General features: G+C 35.2%; 2 protein-coding genes across 5 annotated transcripts in view; one reads left to right on the forward strand and one right to left on the reverse strand.

The window, feature by feature from the left end:
• Window positions 1-20,000, forward strand: part of LOC144956203 (stimulated by retinoic acid gene 6 protein-like) — a 744,310-nt gene that overhangs the window by 329,993 nt on the left and 394,317 nt on the right. The window lies entirely within an intron of this gene.
• Window positions 19,000-20,000, reverse strand: part of LOC144956193 (uncharacterized) — a 221,634-nt gene continuing 220,633 nt past the window's right edge. The window contains exon 8 of the mRNA XM_078886616.1: window positions 19,000-20,000. This exon is cut by the window's right edge and continues 543 nt beyond it. The gene's annotated coding sequence lies outside the window, so the exon portion shown is untranslated.

A 20,000-nucleotide genomic window follows, 5' to 3' on the forward strand; every position in this document is an offset into this window, starting at 1 on the left:
GGATAGAGCATTAACTGGAGCTTGGATTGCTTTGCACCACTGTGTTGATTCAGTCACTAATTCGCGCTGTGATGTCACCAACACACGAGTCGGCGCAGTGCGTGATTCGGAATCTTGAATAGAGTGGAGACTAAAAAGGCAGTATGTTGTTGGCGAGTTGGCGGAAGACATTGGAGTTAAAATTTCTCAGTTTTATTTTTAATTAAATTATGCTGTTAATGATTTTTAAAAGATGAGTATGGTGCCTGGCACCATTCGATCCAATGGCCCCACGCCACTGTCTATATTCCTATTTATACACACATACACACACACACACACACACACACACACACATATATATATCCACCGAACGTGCTCAAAGCGCTTTACAAAGGGACCCTGACAAACAACAACACGTAACGTATAGAACGAGACATGACGCTTGATAAGCGATACTCCATTTTTAAAAGAGGCGTCATAATTCATTATAGACGTGAAGTGTAACATGAAAGCTGTTGGCTTGGCAACCTCTTGTAAAACGCTTTGATCACACCTAGTGGATATCTCGTCATATGAAAGCAATGTCAAAAAAAATATATATCCTACCAGTTGACTTTCAACAAGTGATTTAAAAACCCCCAAAAAACTTGAGTTTTTATATAGCGCAATATCCACTGCGTCCTCTACATAGGGATCGATAAGCCACCAGGAAGACTTAACACGTACGACAAGACATCGCGCCTGTTAGGCAGGTTCTCTCTTTTTACACCAAAATGCGCTGAGTAAAGCGACTTTTCCGAGGACTAAACTTTGCGCCTAGTATAAAAGCGTGACTCGAACCATTGACCAACCGGTCTGAATGCGAGTATCATACTGCCAGAGCACAAAGCCGCTTAAAAGATAATTTACATTTTGATAATTATAACAATGGATTATAATATACACTAGTACAGTTTCCTTTCCTCGGTCACGGTTTGTTTGTTTTTAAGGGTTTTACGGCGCTTGCAACATATTAAGGTCATATCAGCGCCAGTAAAAAAGAAGAAAATGGGGTAGTTAAAAGTTCTAGAATTACAATCAAAGCACCCAAGAAAAGGCAAGACAAAGGGGATTTCTTCAAATAGGAAACAGATGTAGATTACAAGAGCATACAATCAAAGTACTTAGTTTGAGATCACCAAAAGTCTAATCCAGACACAAACACAGGTCCCAACCAAGAGGGACACATTTAAATGTTTACAAATCATATATAATATTATGTAAACATAATACAGTGACTAACAGAGAGATGATTTACAAGACAAAAATATCATCTCCCAAAACTCTAACCATACATTTTGACTGTTTCCCTCCCAGCTGGGGTATCGGGCCAGACAAAGACAGAAAGCATGTTGGAAAACAGATATAGGGGGATATTGTTGTTTTTGTTTTTAAGGGTTTTACGGCGCTTGCAACACATTAAGGTCATATCAGCGCCAGTAAAAAGGAAGAAAATGGGATAGTAAAAAGTTCGAGAATTACAATTAAAGCACAAAAGAAAAGGTAAGACAAAGGGGAATTGATTCAAATAGGAAACAGATGTAGATTCCAAGAGCACACCGTCAAAGTACTTAGTTTGAGATCACCTAAAAGTCTCATCCAGACACAAGCGCAGGTCCCAACTAAGAGGAATACACTCAAATGTTTACCAATCATATAATATAATATGTAAACTAAACATAATACAACATAACAGAGAGATGATTTACAATGAAAAAAATATCATCTCCCAAAACTACAACTATACAATCGACTGTTTCCCTCCCAGCCAAGGAATTCCAGCCAGGGTCAGGACAAAACCAAGTAATCTCATTCCAAGACAACGACAGGAAACAATTGGAAAACGGGTATGGGGCGATAGAAGACACAGCATGTACCTCCCTGCCCACTATGGGAGGTCAGGATCCCCACCCAGTTATATAGGGGGATAGAAGACACAGTAAGTGCCTTCCTGCCCACTATGGGAGGTTTCCTCGTACTCATCCGAATGTTTTCCTCATTATTCTTAGTACAGGATTTCTCAAATTACGATTTCCTCGAACTTTTTTTTCACGTCCCGAGAGGTTCGAGGGTACCATGCTCGAGTGTATCTTGAAAAGTCGAAACGTTGCTTTAAAAAAAAACCAAAAAAAAAAAAAAACAAACAAAAAAAACAAAACAAAACAAAAAAAACAAAACAAAACAAATATGTTGCATGACCTCTCGGACTTGCTTAAAATGTCGGTCACGTGAGTAGGGCTACCTAATCAAAGCGAAAAGCCCGGAACTCTTAGTGCAAGCATGCGCAATGAGTCGAAAGGCTGCCGAAAGTGGCGTGACCCGCCATAACGCCTGATGTGATCTGTGATTGGGTGAGATTGTCTTAATCTTGATCCTGATTGGTTGGCCGGTAGTGGCGGAAGTGAGTCTCAAATCTTAGGGGAATATTGACGGGGGTGGTTTTTTTTTTCAAGGTTTTGAATAAATGAATTCATTGTAGAGACGATTGAAGCGAAGGCTTAACTTGTGGGAAAGAATCCACTTTTTCGTTTTTAAGGAATTTACACAATTGTGACATATTTAGGTCATTCAGCTCTAGTAAAATAGAAGAAAATCGGATCGTAAAAATAAAAATAATCTATTTTTACAGTTAAAGCAAGCAAGATTTAAGGGAAATGGTTCAAAAAGGGAACAAATGTAGATTCTAAGAGCAAAGCTATCAGTATACTTATTTTGTGATCACCTTAAAGTCTTATCCAGACACAAGCACAGGTCACCACTAAGAGGAATACACTCAAATGTTTACAAGATATGCTTAAAACAAACAATTTAACTATCAATACATAACAGAGGTAATTTCAAAAGAAAAAAAACATCACCTCCCAAAAACTAACAATAAACATTTGACTGTTTCGTCTCAGCCAAGGACTCTGGCAAGGGCCAGGACAAAAGCAGTAATTCCATTCCAAGACAAAGACAAAACGCAAGGACACAGCGAGTGACCTCCTGTACATCATTGGAGGTTAGAAAACCACACCCAGATACAATAATATTAAAAATCAACTCTGGGAGGTCAAAAGATACCTCCCCCCTCCCCTCCCCAGAAAAAAAATGGAAAAACATCCCAGAGGATATAAAAGACCCTACAAGAAGTCCCCGTCGTTTTGTGCGGCTATGTGGTCTTGTGGTATAGCACTCGCTTTCGGATCGGAAGGTCCTGGGTTCGAGCCTTGCTCGGCGCATAGTTGAGTCATTGGAAAAGGCTCTTTACTCACAATCTCACCGTACTCACGTGTAGAATAAGTACCTGGTCGTTAACAGCGTTGTCTCTGTCAGAAAAAAAATGTAATATCGCCTAGCAAGCGTCATGTCTCTCCTCCATGTTAAGCGTTGGTGTTGGTCAGCATAAAGCGCTTTGAGCATGTTTAGTGGATATTGTGCAATATAAAAGCGCAACTTAAAAAAAAAATAATTGAGTGTTGCTGGCTTAAACCACAAAAGACAGTAAAATTCAAACTAAAAAACACAAAATATGGGAAAATAATACATTTTATTTCAATCAAAATATTTAAATTATATGTAATTGTTATGCATTGACTTCTTTCCATGCCGTCATCGCATTAATTGTTATCATAATAATCATATAAAAATACGCGATAAAAGTAAACATTACTCTTACACGAACAATCACACGTAATCACCCCCCCCCCACACACACACACACAAAAACACACCCTCACTCCTCCCACACGCTCAAACACATTGCAAAAAAAAAAAAAAAAATTACAAACACACATCTCACACACACAGACACAAAGACACACAGACACAAAGACACACAGACATGATATAAGAATATGAGACGTATCGTGTCAAAACGGTATAATGTGGAAAAGATTTACATGCTGAAAATTGACATTCTAAAAAAAATTATTAAAATTAAATTAAATTCCCTTTATTCAATCCATGGGGGAACTTATTCTTTAGGGTCTATTCCAAAGGAAGACTGGAATGACCCAGACGTCAGCCGCAGTGCAGCGCCGCAAACTGAGCTAGAGCGAGGTGACTTGCTCAAGGCAACACAGAGCAGCGGCGGGTACGACAAGGAAATCTATTTTTAGCCTCTAAATCACCCAGCCACAATAAATACCACTTTGACAAGGTGTGTCGTATATTGTTAAGACGATGTTTCACACATGCACACGTCTACACACATCACAACACACAACACACAACGCACCATTGAATGCAATCAATAGAATTGAAAATATTAAAAAACAACTAAAAATCTGGAGGTCAATAAAACCATGTTATAATAAAAAAACGGAGGACATAATTTTGCTGTTATTTCATCGTGTAGTCTCACTATTATTTCAGTGTTTGGACTTTTAAACATTTTATGTCAACAGATTTCAACACACGCAGCTTGCCTTGATAAAGGTCTAAAATACTGTGAAAATATAGCCAGACAAAGCAAGGCAGAAAAATACGAGACCAAAATAAATTTAAAAATTATCCTGGAAAAAAAATAATTCTTTCGCGACTTGGGATCGAATCATAGACCTCCTGATTATCTCCTGTAGTCGACGAAAAGATTCTCAATCATTAAAGAGTTATGCCCCCCCCCCCACCCCCCCGCCTCCATTGTTCTAATTATAGAGGAGGTGAAATTTAGACGCCTGACGTCATTCAAAGAGGGAAACCGCAAAACTGTCCAAAAATGGACATCAGTAGTTATTCCCCCTTGTACTCTTCAAGTCATATTATTATTATTATCTATTTATTTGCTTTTGTTTTCAGGAGTTTTCATCTCGTCACATGACCTTATTGTAAATGAAATTGGATCCCAGGCGACATAAATTATGGAATTTGAAGTGTTTTCCAACCCTTGTGAGAGTAAAATGTTGATTTACAAAGGAAACCATAGCGATTACTATTTGTATCTCCTATGAACTACGTTTTATAAAATGTGACCCGACGTGTCAAAACGGTATTATGTCGGAAATGTCTTGTAGCCCAAGAAGTGAATTTCGAGATAAAACGGTGGGAAATGGGACTTTAGAACGTTTCGCAATGCAAGAAATAGTATTTATACTCTACCATAACGAACAGAAGGAAACACCATGTTTTATCTTTAAGGTTATAAATTTAATTTTCCTCATCTAGTTCATTGAGACATAATACTGCTTTGAGGCGATGGGTCACAAATTGCCAAGTAGACAGGGCCGGATTCTGTGCGACTCTTTATTCAATCAGTTTTTTTTTTTTATCTCAGTGCTTTTTTTTTTCCATTGTATTCAGCAGGGCGAATGGAGTTGTATAACAAATAAACAAACAATGCACCATTCACATGACGAGCTCTGATTTTGTTGTAAAATGTGGATTACATGTTTTATATTCTCTCTCTCTCTGTGTGTGGAGTACTCTATGTCTGTCTCTCTCCTTAAATGTGTGTGTGAGGGGGTCTATTTTTATAGGTGTCACAGAGTGTGAGATACAGGAATAGAGAGAAGAGAAGAGGAGATGAGAGAATGATATATATATATATATATATATATATATATAATATATTATATATATATTTATATATATATATATATATATATATATATATAATATATAGATAGATAGATAGATAGAGAGAGAGAGAGAGAGAGAGAGAGAGAGAAGAGAGAGAGAGAGAGAGAGAGAGAGAGAGAGAGAGAGAGAGAGAGAGAGAGAGAGATGGGATACCAAATATGTAACACGCAAATATACATACGGCACGGGTAGTTTTCCAATCACACACGTTATACACACATAGACACCACTAAAATGAAAACTAAATTAAAACACATTCCCCCAACACACAAACGAACACACACACACACACACACACACACATAGGGTCATCTTGGCGAAGACGTACGCCATTTTGGTGCAGACGTCAACAACTAAAACTAGAATCAATCCAATAGAAATTGCATAAATTGGCATCATTCGGCATTATGTTAATTAATACAATCCGTTTTTAAAGCGTTAAAACAAACCAGTAAAGGCGATATCAATGTTGAAATACGAGCGCAAACAACAACAAAATTTACAACTTGTTTCAAAAATGACAATAAAAAGATCAACTTGATAAAAAGTCGTCAATTGACAGAATTAGTAACTGTTATAAAATAACAATAACTGAAGCAAAAATAATTAGATACAACTATTGAGTCTTAAAGATTTGAATTAGATTAAAACAAAGGTAAAACATGAGGACGTAACTGTGTCACAAAATAAATACTTTTGGATTCTTGTCCGGTATGACCAAAAACAAAACAAAACGTAAATCTAAAATAAAGGGTTCATTACAATAAAGACGATTTCAATACACAGAAGTCGATTTCAATGCACTGCAAATGGATTCATTACCCTGAAGACGATTTCAATACACTGAAGACCATTTCAATACACTGAAGACGATTTCAATACACTGAAGACGATTTCAATACACAGAAGACGATTTCAATACACAGAAGACGATTTCAATACACTGAAGACCATTTCAATACACTGAAGACGATTTCAATACACTGAAGACGATTTCAATACACTGAAAACGGTTTCAATACACAGAAGACGATTTCAATACACCGAAGACGATTTCAATACACTGAAAACGGATTAAATACACTGAAGACGATTTCAATACACTGAAAACGGATTAAATACACCGAAGACGATTTCAATACATTGAAAACGAGTTCAATACACCGAAGACGATTTCAATACATTGAAAACGACTTCAATACACAGAAGACGACTTCAATACACTGAAGACGATTTCAATACACTGAAAACGGATTAAATACACTGAAGACGATTTCAATACACAGAAGACGATTTCAATACACAGAAGTCGATTTCAATGCACTGCAAATGGATTCAATACACTGAAGACGATTTCAATACACAGAAGACAATTTCAATACACTGAAGACGATTTCAATACACTGAAGACGATTTCAATACACTGAAAACGGTTTCAATACACTGAAGACGATTTCAATACACTGAAGACGATTTCAATACACTGAAAACGGTTTCAATACACTGAAGACGGTTTCAATACACTGAAGACGATTTCAATACACTGAAAACGGTTTCAATACACTGAAGACGATTTCAATACACAGAAGACGATTTCAATACACAGAAGACGATTTCAATACACTGAAAACGGTTTCAATACACTGAAGACCATTTCAATACATAATACACCGAGGACAATTTCAAATCACTAAATAAAGAATATTTCAACACATTTCAACACACTCGATTAGACAATTCCAATAAACAAATAACAAATTTAATATATACTAACGGTAAGTAAAATAAACAGACATCAGTTTCAATACAAATATGACAAGACATTAACACCGTTTCACTTCATATTCATTATTGTCAATACACTCTTGAATCCTAAAGCATGAATGAGGAAAATATATATTGATCAACTAATCACACGAAAACGTGTGTAAGTCAGATTGAAATTACATTAATTATAAAAAATGGTATTCTACGCCATATATTTAATTTATTTATAGATCCCTCCAAATATATAACAGATTATCATGCCAAACATAAAAAAAAAAAAACTGGCGAAAAAAGCAGAAATTATAAATATTCGAGAAATATAGTAGGTAACACGTTGATAAATTGACGCAACAAGTTGGTGAATAATAACAGGGTTCAACGGTCGTAACGTCACTTCCCTCGTCTTTACGCGGACGCCATTATCTCCTTCGCCGCCTTTATGGAATACTTCTCCAACGAGCATAAAAGTGTATCCAGAGGAGAAAAACATTATAATTCTGATCACGTTTTGACTTTTATACATTCTGATCACATGACATGTGAAAAAGTTCTAGCCAGGATGAAGTATAAGAAGGATCGATTTTCTTTGTTTAGAACCAAGCTGCTGGTTGCTGGGCGGACGTGACATCAGACTATTGGATCCTATAAAATGAAGATAAAAGTTGCCCATCGTCTCATAATGGCATTGTGTCAGGTTGGTGACGTTGATAGTGTTAGAACTTGAAATGGTGTAAGTCGGACTCACAAAAATTGGAGTTGAATATAACTGAGGAGAAAGGGTTTTCATTCTTGGTCGGGCTTCACAAAACTTGGGACTTTCTCATTGATAATTCTTATTTGAAACGTTCACATTAGTTTTAAAGTATTATACAATTTCTTGCTATCCTTTGAATAGGACGCTAATCTACCTAAAAGTACTTTCCTCAAAATTTAATAGACCCAGTTACCTAATCACTGCTGGATGGACAGGAGGGGTGGGGGCGGTCGGAAAAAAATAATCTTGACTGCACCGGGGATCTGTCTTGGTCCCTTTGCATATGAAGTGAGTGCTCTACCAACTGAGCTATTTACCATAAATTTAATTTTCAATGTATTTATCATGCCCCAAATAATTGATGCTATGCGTTGAGGTGAAATACTCACAGCATCCGACAGCCCGATATAACGTATTAACGCTATTAGTAACCTTGAACATTTATAGTCTGATTGAATTTAATCTAGCGAGAACTAATCATTAAAATTGCCGTATAAATAAAACACAACAACAAAGAGCTGAGTGGCATCAAGTTCGTTCCTTCTATAAATTAAAATGTCAATGTTTAAAGCGTTTCCAAATAATACCGATATTTGAAGATAGGTCACATATATATATCCTTTCTTTAAAAAATATAGCCTTGTGGAGAACATTGTGCTTATTTGAGTCAATAAAAAAATTATACGGCGCACAACTCTACTGAAAGATTTGAAAATTAGAAATGTTTTTTTTTACAGATAGATAAACAGATAACTTGATTTCCTTTTATAATTTAAAGTCAGTTTGAAAGTTCGTTGAGTCAAACCGATATCATGAAATATGTACCGACGACACTAACACTCACAAAAACAACCAATTTCGACACTGTAAAGTTGTCAATTTGGCGTTTTTACGCAAATCGTTGCATTCGAAATAATGTATTCACTTAATTACTTTAAGGATTTCAGATCTACACTAAGTTTTCAACAGTTTTCATCTATTTATGACATCAAGTATTATTATTGCCCCTTTGATGCTTTCAATGTGATGGTTTCGTGTGGATAATACCCAGGTTTAATTTATGGCCACACCCTCAACTCTATCTGTCCAGTATTAACATCAAGTTCAGGAATTCCTGAGCGAGAGGGTTTTTTTTTTTGCTAGGAACTGTCAGATCGGCTTTTTTCAGCAAATCGTGACATTCATATTATTCACTTGATCACATGACGGTATTCGGATTTACAGAAATTTTAAACAAGTTTCACCGATTAACAACATCAACTAATATTACTGCTGATATTACTGCCGTTTTTATGCCATCGATGTGGGAATTATTGCCCTGTGAAATATTTAGTTAAATGTTATCGGCAAACTGTCCATTGCATCTGTCTAGCTTCTAGTCCGAACAAACCAAAAGTAGACATATTATGATGGAATACTTGATACTGCTCGCGTCTGCTTCAGATTTTCATTTGACCTCAGGATTAAAGTGGTCAAAACACCCATTTTCTTTCATGTAAGTATAGATCAGTGTTTATTACTTAGTTTTGAATTATGGGCAAACTCTCAATTTTACCAATCAAATCATGATCACCAGAGTACTGTACTGTAAGGTAAGTTCTCGATCCCAGGATTGTCTTTCAACTTTGCTCACGTCTGCTACTTCAGGTTTATTTTCGCAGTTGATGTAGGTACATCGGTACTGCTGGCTTCCCCGCCTGTTCGTTACTGTTATTGTCATTCTCTATGCTAGAATCTATATACATGAATATGTCAAGAACCAGAGCCTAAACTAAGACTAAGCAAGCGTAAGTCATTGATTCATTCATGTCATAAGTTAAGTAAAGGGGAGACATTCCGAAAGCTCCTACATCCTCAGTATTCTTTCAATTTGTATTTTCACCGTTGATCTTTTGTCAGGCGTTTATTCATTCAATTTTTTCATCATATAGAAGCATTTTAAAAACTCTAGAACAAACCTTGATGGATTTGTGTAAGTTTAAAATTTCCTAATTTGACCATTGTTTTGATTATCGGCCGCCATTTTGATTTGTGAAGTATTGAAAGGTAGTGCAAAGCAGTTCGAGGGTTTTTTTTCTATTAGGGTTGGCTCGAGATCGGAAGATTTTTTTTCTATCAGGTTTAGTCATAAGTCTTAGATAATTATATATATATATATATATATATATATATATATATATATATATATATATATATATATATATATATATATATATATATAAACAATGTAATGGTGAAAGGAAGATTTTTCCTCAATGAAGTCTTCAAATAGAAACAAACAAACACAACTTAAAATAAAAAGTAATCAAAGAGATAATTAATTATTAATTATCAATGTCTAATCGACATATAATTATACATAGAATACAAGTCAAAATTATACATAATTCAATTTATAAATAAAATGACATTAAAAATAATTCAGATCCTGTAAAATTCAGCAAAATTCAATCACTTTTTATTCACCATCCTTTATTTAGAACGCAATCATAGATTTGGCAAAGAGGAAAACAGAAATATTGATGAGAACTATCGCCTATATTAGAGTGTATCGGTTCTTTTCATACTTATAATTGTGACCCATCGTCTCAAAACGGTATTATGTCGGAATGAACCACACGTTAGAAAGTCACATATGGGAACTGTTTAAGTTTTCTCCCTCGCGGGGGTAGAAAGTTCCCTACTCAAATCTTCCAACTTTATCCGTTTATTGGAAGTAATTTTATATTTAAAAAAAGTTCCTCAAAAGTTTAAATCATTAAGCACCACTTTCACAGTGTTAATAATATACTCCAATGGGAATTGATATGTCACAGGTCTAATAACAGATTAAAAATCCAATGAATAAGGAAAATTAACACAATGGTTTGCATTAAATAGACAAAACAAGACGCGTCCTGCCTTCTTGGCAGTCGAACGTGAACTGACAGTCACGGCGTGATTCTTCATTTGTAACCCAATTCGGAATTGGGGTACGAGGTAGAGTTAAAATTAAACCGGTCAGCATTTTGAATTTTTGCTCTTCAGCATTCTAAATTATGATATTCATTCTCCTCTATAAAACATACAAACTCAACTCAAGTCTGAACTTTCTGGTTATGAATTCAATTGTTACCATCTTAATCACCCCGAATTAATACCGTTTTGAGGCGAGAGGTCACATATAACAATACAATGATCAATAAATAGTGTATGGAACAGTGCCAGACAAAGTGAGCAAGAAAAATACAACGTAAAGAAAAACGTTAAAGAATCCACCCCATAAAACCAGCCTTTGTCGACTGGGGGATCGAACCTGAGACCCGGCAGCGAGATAGACTGATTATATATTTGGGGTGATTTTATTTGTTGTTGTATTTTTCTATCTTGATTTGTCTGGCGTTTGTACATACACAATTGTTTAGATATAATAATATACTTTATCCCAGTGCTGCTCTCTAATTTTTCACGATGATAATATCATGATATATAAACTATGATATATAAACGTTGGAACCTTTGAATGGAAAGGGGGGGGGGGGGGGGGGCTGGGGATTGAACCTGGGTTTAAACAGTTTTCGTTTTGAGAAGTAACGGGCATACCGAAAAACCAGATGAAAACAGAGAATAAAAAAAAAATATCACGCTGTCAGACAGAGAGACTAACATGGATCCTATTTGTAGGATGGGACAAGTTTGTTAGGAATAGCGAAAAATCTAGAGGTGTCTAAATGAGCCAATAAGATGGAGAGAAAGATAAAGTGGTAATGTCAAATGTGACCCATCGTCTCAAAACGTTATTATGTCGGAATGAACCAGACGTTAAAAAGTCAAATTAAAATTAAACCGGTCAAAAATTTGAAATTTTTGCTCTTCAGCACTCTAAATTATGATATTCATTCTCCTCTATAAAACATACAAACTCAACTCAAGTCTGAACTTTCTGGTTATGAATTCAATTGTTAGCATCTTAATCGTCCCGACTTAATACAGGTTTGAGGCGAGAGGTCACAAATGTGAGGCTGGCTGAGAAAACCCGGGAAGATGTGGCAAGCTTTGATTCGAGATATGAGCCGAGCCAAAATCGAAGATAAAGTATTTCCCATAGAAACACATTTTATTCATAAAAAAAATAATTCATAACTTGGGTTTTAATAGACATAGAAAGAAAATTAAAATTGGTAAATGATCAGGAATATGTGGTCTATCTACACCACTGCAAACATAACTCAATTTATGAAATTTGCGCATCTTTTCGGGTTTCCTCAGCCAACCACACAAATTAAAACAAAATCCCTTTAAAAAACTATCTAATCCCTTAATAAAGTCTGTTACGTAATTCGAAATATTCTGATATATATACAGGGTGTTAATGAGTGTAGAAGATTGTTTGACTTCATAGGGGTTTAAAATCTAAGAGGGTTTGTGGAATTAAAAAAAAAGCAGTTCCAAGTTTAGTCATAAAAACGTAGATTTAGAATCGTCTCTTTTCAACGCTGAGTTTATTGAATAACAAAACAAGGCATGCGTTAAGGGCAACGTGTATTTATCTGCAGGTCTGATAACTCAAATTGTCATGGGCTCATTGTTACATTGGGCGTAGACTAAGTATCGCCTCTCAAACCAATGCGACATTATTATTGTCCATTAAAAAAAAAACGATAAATCAAGGCCATAATTACGTTAGGTTATCAGACCTGCAAGTACGATACGTGTGTATGAAAAAGCCATACAAAACCCTACGAGCATTTAAACAGACATAATCCTGTAAGCAGATGTTTAATTCACAACATAATTTAGCGATACGGTATGATATAACAATTCCCCCTCCCCACAGATTTATTTATATAACAGTGAGATGCTCAGTTAAAGTCGTTTTGTGTGCATAACATTATTGTAAATCATAAAATCTCTTTGTAAGACACACAATAATATGTAAGAAGGTGCATACATTTTCATCAATGTTGTAATAATTGCTTCTTTATTTCTTTATATATATATATATATATATATATATATATATATATATATATATATATATATATATATATATATATATATATATATATATATATATATATATATATATATATTTACCTATGCATCATTACAGAAAAAATGAGTGCTCAATAGAGAAAAATGTAGTCCGTGCAAATCTTGCATATTAAATCTATTATACTTCTTGATATCGAGTAATCCTGATAAAAGCAGCATTATTTGTTATTTTCATCTGTACATTTATCACCCTGTCTCTTATATATTAAAAAATATATAATATTCTTTATATCTAGACTACATAAATTGTGAGTGACGGAAGGGGAAAAAATGATTCACCAATGCTGGCTGTTTTAATGATAAAAAATATTCTACAGCTTAAATCTCAATACAAGAGAAAAACAAACATCAGATAGAAGACAAAAAGAGATGAAAAAACTCCATCAATTGAAATGTAAAAATAATTAAATAATAAATAAATAAATAAATATAAACATCTTTTAAAACAAACTGTAGAAAGAAAAAAAACGAGGTTTTAAAACGTTCCACGTGAATTAAATGAGTTGTAGTGAGTTGTAGAGCTCAAGGAAGCAAGTGATTCCATTGGTTGAACTATTGAATACAACTCACGATTTGTTTTCTGTTGTGGCCAAAGACTTGTCTTTTGACGTTCTTTTTTTTTTGGTCAGTGTCAGGCTATAGATAGTATGCAGATGACGTCACTCAGGCCTTTGTTATTGTTTTTGCCATCCGCGTTTGTGAGTTGTTCTCACTAAACTGTATTAACCAGACTATAAAAGTTCATGGCTACACAGAGTTTGTGTGTTGGTCCGTTATACTTCCGGATGGCAATGTTGTGAACTCCTTGGCCAAGCGCATTCTATCTATAGATAGTATGCAGATGACGTCACTCAGGCCTTTGTTATTGTTTTTGCCATCCGCGTTTGTGAGTTGTTCTCACTAAACTGTATTAACCAGACTATAAAAGTCCATGGTTACACAGAGTTTGTGTGTTGGTTCGTTATACTTCCGGATGGCAATGTTGTGAACTCCTTGGCCAAGCGCATTCTATCTATAAAAGTTCATGGTTACACAGAGTTTGTGTGTTGGTTCGTTATACTTCCGGATGGCAATGTTGTGAACTCCTTGGCCAAGCGCATTCTATCTATAAAAGTCCATGGTTACACAGAGTTTGTGTGTTGGTCCGTTATACTTCCGGATGGCAATGTTGTGAACTCCTTGGCCAAGCGCATTCTATCTATAGATAGAACGAAGATGACGTCACACGGGCCTTTGTTATTGTTTTTACCATCCGCGTTTGTGAGTTGTTCTCACTAAACTGTATTAACCTGACTATAAACGTTTAGGGTTACACAGAGTTTGTGTGTTGGTCCGTTATACTTCCGGATGGCAATGTTGTGAACTCCTTGGCCAAGCGCATTCTATCTATAGATAGAACGAAGATGACGTCACACGGGCCTTTGTTATTGTTTTTACCATCCGCGTTTGTGAGTTGTTCTCACTAAACTGTATTAACCTGACTATAAACGTTTAGGTTACACAGAGTTTGTGTGTTGGTCCGTTATACTTCCGGATGGCAATGTTGTGAACTCCTTGGCCAAGCGCATTCTATCTATAGATAGAACGAAGATGACGTCACTCAGGCCTTTGTTATTGTTTTTACCATCCGCGTTTGTGAGTTGTTCTCACTAAACTGTATTAACCTGACTATAAACGTTTAGGGTTACACAGAGTTTGTGTGTTGGTCCGTTATACTCCCGGATGGCAATGTTATGAGCTTCTCAGCCAAGCGCATATAGATAGAATGCGCTTGGCCAAGGAGTTCACAACATTGCCATCCGGAAGTATAACGGACCAACACACAAACTCTGTGTAACCATGAACTTGTATAGTCTGGTTAATACAGTTTAGTGAGAACAACTCACAAACGCGGATGGCAAAAACAATAACAAAGGCCTGAGTGACGTCATCTGCATACTATCTATAACATTATCTATAGATAGTATGCGCTTGGCTAAATAAAACACAACATTGCCATCCGGGAGTATAACGAACAAACACACAAAACTATGTGTAATCTTAAGCGTTTATAGTCTGGTTAATACAGTCTGGTGAGAATCACTCACAAACGCGGATGGCAAAAAACAATAACAAAGGCTTGAGTGACGTCATCTTCGTTCTATCTATAAGTTAACGATGGCTGTGGTGCAACCCCATGTTAAGCGTAACTAAATTCACCATTCTGAGGACAAGGTAGGGCTGAGAATACTTCGCGGCATTATGAAATAACACACAAATTATAACAAAAAATGAAGAAAACTGAGTAAAGTCAAAATTAGAACAACTGGGAAATTCAATTCTCTTTTAAGTTGAAAAAACCCCCCACAAACCCCCCCCCCCCCCCCCAAAAAAAAAAAAAAAAAAAAAAAAAAAAAAAAAAACAACAAAAAAACAACAAAAAAACAACAACAAAAAAACAAAACAAAAATAGTTTCTTTAATACTGCCGTTCTATGGCCAGAAAACTCGTCCTTCAATTGGATTCAATAGTCTGATGTCACGTCGCCCAGCAACGTGGTTCTAAACAAATAAAATTGGTACTTTTTATTCTTCATGCTTGCTAGAACTTTTCATATGTCGTGTGATCAGAATGTATAAAAGTCAAAACATGATCAGATTTATGTTTTTATCCTCTGGATACACTTTTATGCCCGCCGGAGAAATATTTCATTAGGGCGTCCGCCATTGTTCCGATAGTTTAGAGCCAGTTACTAAGTTACTATGCGTCATTACGAGGGAAGTGACGACATGACTGTTGAAGCCAATTATCGACCGATTAAAATGACCCTCCCCTTGTAAAAAAACAAACAAACAAAAAAAAAAAAAACAACAAAAACTCTCAAACCTGGGATTGTTGTAGTCCCAAGTCCCAGAAATGAGAATTTTGGACAAGATGAGGGTCATTTTAATCGATCGATATTTGAAGGACGAATTTATATTGATTTTCTGGCTAAAGGTTATACGATACCAACCGATCGATGCGTCGTGTCACGTGTTCAGTCTTGCATGGAATCTCTGGACTCGAATAGAAATGTGACCTACCGTCTCGAGACGGGATGCACTCGGTGAGGAGAAATTAAATTGAATTCATCGCCACAAATCTAAAACTTGGAGATTAATTTCTGTACGTTACGGTGAAGTATGTGTAGTATTTCTTGCTTTGTACGCTCCAATTTCTCATAATTCTATCTCTAAATTCACTATTTTTTTTCGGGGGGGGGGGGGGGGGGGGGGGGGTCTCAATCATCCCGACATAATACCGTTTTGAGACGGAGGGTCACAAATGTTGGTCCAGGTAAATTTGATCCATCGTCTCATATGGGGTATTATAGTGCTAATATGTAGCCATACGCCTTAGGATTGTAAAGTCTAAGGTTCGAGTCCGACACTGAGCGGCGCATGTTTTAGTCTTTGGAAATGGCTGTTTACTACTCGTATTCTCTCATGACTGCACTCAGGTGTAAAATGAGTACCTTGCCGTTAACAGCGCTGTCTCTGTCCGAAACATAAGAATGTATTAGCGCCTTACAGGCCTAATGTCTCGTCCTGCATGTTATGTGTTGCTGTTAGCTAGGGACTCCTTGTAAACCGATTTCAGCCCATTTAGTGGACATTGCGCTATATGAATGCTCAAGTTTTAAGAAGGTGGGACACAAAATATTGAAAATAAAAAATAAAATACAGGTAATTAAAGAAGGAATATACAAATTATTTGTTGAAGATTTGTTGACTATTAAGCCATGTTCTGAGAAGAAAAAACAAACAACAAACATATACTTGAAATTTCGGCCAAAAAACTCGTCCTCCAAATATCAATCATTTGAAAAAAAACCCTCATCTTGTCAAAAACTCTTAAATTGAGACTATCGTGAAGACTCATGTGAAGTCCCGGGTTTGAATATTTTTGATTCGATGAGGTCATTTTAAATTGTTGATATTTGAAGGATGTGTTTTCTGGCCAAAATTTTTAAAGTGTAGGTAATTTTTTTTTTTTAGTCAGTGTCAATTGGTTGGCTTTGAAAACAGGTAGGTAATAACAGGGTAATAGAATGTGTAAATTATGTATAAAATATACGGAGGACCTCGTAATAGTAATTAGGGTAATGTTATGTTAAACGTGTCAAAATGTAAAGTTATAGAATGAACTAACATTTAGGAAACGTGGATACGAGTGGATAGATGGATGGATGGATAGATTGATTGATTGATAAATAGATGGATTGGATAGAGAGATATGTTGATCAATCTATTATAGAGGCAGAGAGAGAGAGAGAGAGAGAGAGAGAGAGAGAGAGAGAGAGAGAGAAAGAAAGAAAGAGAGAGAGAGAGAGAGAGAGGAGAGGGGGGGGGGAGGGAGACAGAAAAAGAGAGGGAGGAGCGGGGGGGGGGGGGGGGCTGAAAAAAACGAGAGAGAGAGAAGGAAAAAGAGTGAGAGAGATAGAAAGAAAGCGGGAGAGATAGAGAGAAAGAGAGCGAGAGAGAGGGGGGAGGGAGAGAAAGAAAGAGAGATAGTGAGAACGAGAGAGAGAGAGAGAGAGAGAGAGAGAGAGAGAGAGAGAGAGAGAGAGAGAGAGAGAGAGAGAGAGTATCACTTTAACATGTCCTGATATAGCGTACTTTACTCTACAGTATCACTTTAACATGTCCTGATATAGCGTACTTTACTCTACAGTATCACTTTAACATGTCCTGATATAGCGTACTTTACTCTTCAGTATCCGGAAGTTTCTGTTTGCAAAGAACCGGTAACGGAGAAATATCAACATGACTTGGAAGATTTTTAATTCTTGTGTTAAGATTCAGTTTTAGAAATATAAAAGTATGTACATACACATGCGCGCGCGCGCACACACACACACACACACACAACATGTATATATATATACTATATATAATATATATATATATATATATATATATATATATATATATATATATATATATATATATATATATATATATTAACTCAATATTCACCTCACTCCCATCCAATTTCTTTCCACTCAACTCCCATATAACGTCAATCTCATAAATGGCATTATATCGAGTATACTATATGGAATATAATATACTAATATTCATATCACGAAATAGGAAAAAATATATCATATAAAAACTTTAATCAAAACAATATATACTGTAAAAGATTTAATACGGCGATTTTTGGACGTTTTTATTTTATTCGAATATTCGCATCTTAGTCCAGCAGTTATATTATTATAGACAGCCGGGCGGTTAGTTTTTTTTTTTTTGTTTTGGTTGTAAAAAGTTGTTTGCATGTTTTTTAGTTGTTTTTTGTTGTTGTAAAAATTGGTTTGCATGTTTGTTAGTTTTTTGTTTTTTTTTTGATTGTAAAAATTTGTTTGCATGCCTGATAGTTTTATTTTTTTGGTTGTAAAAATTTGTTTGCATGTTTATTTATCATAAATGTCTCTGTTTCTTTCTTTATTCATCTGTTTCACTTATCATTGTTACTGATAATACTATCTATCACGACTCCCCATCAAACATCTCTAGAAAACTAAAGTTTGTTTTTCTCACAATAATAATTAATTATCAGTTTTCAGACAAGTTTTCCTTTTTATATCATTGAACAACAATATGGATAAAACACATTAAAAATGGCATGTTTAAAAAAATAAATCATATATGCATATATATAGCATAATAATAATATAATAATAATAATAATAATAATAATAATAATAATAATAATAATATATAATAATAATAATAATAATAATAATATAATAATAATAATAATAATATAATAATAATAATAATAATAATAATAATAATAATAATAATAAAATAAATAATAATATTATTATTATCAATAGTCAGTAAAAATATAATCATGATTTGAATGAAAATTTATAATAATAACATTGTTGTTCTGATTTAGCATCAGGATTTATTACTTAGCATCAGAATGTAAAAATACATGACATGGAGATGATAATAAAACTGCTGTCTTATGATAAACGACGTAAGCACCAAGGAGTCAGGATTGAGCTAGATCTATGGTCGGAAGTGTGTTCGAATATTTTAAAGATTTGCTTTAGATTTCAAATTCAAAATATTGTATATCTGGTGGTTTTATATTGCATTATTATTCCACCCCTCTTTCCTAAAAATAGTAACGCGTAATGATACCATGTTTACAATAATAATTTGTGACGTCAGATTATCAAGCGTAAATTTCAATAAAAATCAGATTATTTAAAAAGAAGTAACATTTGAATGTTTTTGAAGATGTCTTTTATTCAAAGATGACGAAATAGGAATCGACTGAGGGGTAGAATAAAAGATTTCTTAAACTCTTGTGTTTTGGAATTCGAACTTTGTTCCCAACGCGCACTCGCAAGCTCGTGTGCAGGGGTTGAGGACACGTCCGGAACTCCAAAAAGCAAGAGTGTAATAATCGTATATTACTATATGACCCGGATGGTATCGTGCGTCATAAAACGGGGATTCCCATTCTATAAATAGCTCGTTGTTTTTAATTGGCGTTTACGCCCTTTTACCATATGACTGCAGAATAAAATGTTGATGATTGAAGAATAAAATGTTGATTATTTCAATCCTATGAGAGGAAAATCCTGTAACTTTTGTCACATTCATCTCGTCTTTCAATCTATATAATAACATGATGTCGTTTACACAGTGAGAACACATAATGACGTCATACCCACAGCAATACATCTCGTGGTATCGTTGAAATGTGTTTCGGAATGAATAGACTTATTTCAATATCACCTCCCTCTCCCTCTCTCTCTCTCTCTCTCTCTCTCTCTCTCTCTCTCAGTACCGCTCTTCTCTCTCTCTCTCTCTCTCTATCTATG

The sequence above is a fragment of the Berghia stephanieae genome, chromosome 10 (assembly GCF_034508935.2).
Source record: "Berghia stephanieae isolate SIO BIC M18660-M18661 chromosome 10, UCSD_Bste_1.3, whole genome shotgun sequence".
Classification (NCBI taxonomy): domain Eukaryota; kingdom Metazoa; phylum Mollusca; class Gastropoda; order Nudibranchia; family Aeolidiidae; genus Berghia; species Berghia stephanieae.